Here is a 1,901-nt window from a genome sequence, read left to right as displayed (position 1 = left end):
GGGCTTCGGTTCCGCCGCAGATCCTGGATCCTGTTCCCACTTGCTCCTGACTTCTATTTCTTGATTGACTCGCGTAGCGCCGCCGGACTTACCCTCAGGGGGTCCTTTAGCTACTGACTCCCAGATCCTTCGCACTCGCCCTAAATACCGCACTTGAGACTGTCGGACTTACCCACGGGGGGTCCTTCAGCCTATACTCCTAATTCCTCTAAGAAAACTTTCCCGCTTGAATGTCAGACTTACCCACGGGGGTCTTTCACTCAACTCTTCCAGCTTCCCTAGAAGACTCGGCCCCGATATGCTCCAGGGGCCCTCCTTATACAGTGCCAGAGGCGCCCGTTAATCCTTTGTAGTATGCACATATATTGAATACCCACTGTACCGAAGATACTTAAAGGGTACACACTGTAACACTTTGTTGCAGTGTTTACATATTTCAAAATCCCGGTCATAACTCCTAAGTGGCCGAAATATGATCCGATCGTTATGGTTTAGCCCACACACGGTAAATGCTAGCGTCGGCATAATTGCAACGAACGGACAGCATATACATACCTCTCGCGCTTACACTTGAGAGCGCATAGCAATATACATAAGTATATAGATACGTAGCCGTCTCTCTGCCGCTGCCTGCGAGCAGCGCAGCTATGAGACTTAGCCTTAGTTAGACTTAAAGAATATTGTAAAAGAACAGAGACCTTTCGGTCGTTGGAGCGGCACCATTGCTGCTCCAATAAATAAACTCCAAACACATTTCAATACAAAATAAAACTCCAAACATATTTCAATACAAAACAAAACCAAACTTATTTCATGGCGACCGTGACAGAGTCCTGGAGGACTTAGGAAGATATTCGGAACCAAGGCTAAGAGGAACCAAAGGATTGAAAATGCAAAAGGAAAAATACATCATACGAGAAAAACGTCTGAGTGAGTAGAGTGTGCACAATGGTACGTGGAGGTCTAAAGAAAAAAATCAACAAAAGAATAGCCCGCATAAAGTGGCTACTATTCGCCCAATCAACACCGCCCGCATGGACGACGGCGCAAAAGCTATACAACGAGCTTGAATTCTTAAGAGAAACCCTCCAAAACAAAGTACCACAGAGCACAACTCGCTCGGAAAATCAAATTAAAGTTATAAACCAAAAACTAATATCGACACAAAATATTTCCAAGCCTCTGCCAAAACGACCACAGGTCTGCCCGACCGACTGCCCCGGACCTCTCAACTCTGCAGCATGCAATTGCACATGCGTGAAGCCGAAGAATAAAGCGAAGACCAACCCAAAACAATAGCAAGCGTGGGAGGCACGACCGCCACCTGCGCCCTCGAGGGAGCGTCAGCGCAGCCAAACCGGCGACGACCAGCTGACGTGGAAGGAAGGACCACCAAGCCTGGAAAAAAATTTTTTTTTTTTCATGCACTGCGCTGCATATTTTTTTTTGATTGCACTGCGATGCATATATTTTTTTATATTCATAATATAATATTTTGTAAAATTGAGCGGAACCTTTTCTGCTCGATTAGACGTGTAGCCTGTAAAGCTACTCAAAAAACTAGGTAGGAAGCTGTTAACTTAAATGCGCAGTAATGCGATAAGTAAATTTCCAACAGAAGATCTTTATAATTTTAATGAAACACAAATAAAAGTATATGCAAAACCCACAAAAATGACGTTGGACATAAAAACAGTGGATTCCACTGCCAATGTCATCAACAAGGTAGAATCTACCAACGTTGATCTATATTGGGTACATGTACTTTTAGTAATCATTGTCGTTATTATGTGCGCCGCTGTTTTTTATAAGATTTACAAGCTGCATAATAATTGTCTGAAAAAAAGGTATATGAGCCGGGGAAATGACCTGGAAAAAATATAAGCAGCAAATAAATAAAA

The 1,901-nt window shown here is 43.4% G+C and overlaps 1 long non-coding RNA gene across 1 annotated transcript; it reads left to right on the top strand.

The window, feature by feature from the left end:
- The first annotated feature begins 841 nt into the window (after nucleotides 1-841).
- LOC116656502 lies at nucleotides 842-1,392 on the top strand. Its single transcript, XR_004311432.2, has 2 exons — nucleotides 842-930; nucleotides 1,180-1,392. It is a non-coding gene; the product is annotated as an uncharacterized LOC116656502 (long non-coding RNA).
- Nucleotides 1,393-1,901: the final 509 nt, after the last annotated feature.

Source organism: Drosophila ananassae (genome assembly GCF_017639315.1).
Source record: "Drosophila ananassae strain 14024-0371.13 chromosome Y unlocalized genomic scaffold, ASM1763931v2 tig00000089, whole genome shotgun sequence".
Classification (NCBI taxonomy): domain Eukaryota; kingdom Metazoa; phylum Arthropoda; class Insecta; order Diptera; family Drosophilidae; genus Drosophila; species Drosophila ananassae.
This window is presented reverse-complemented; position numbering and strand designations above follow the sequence as displayed.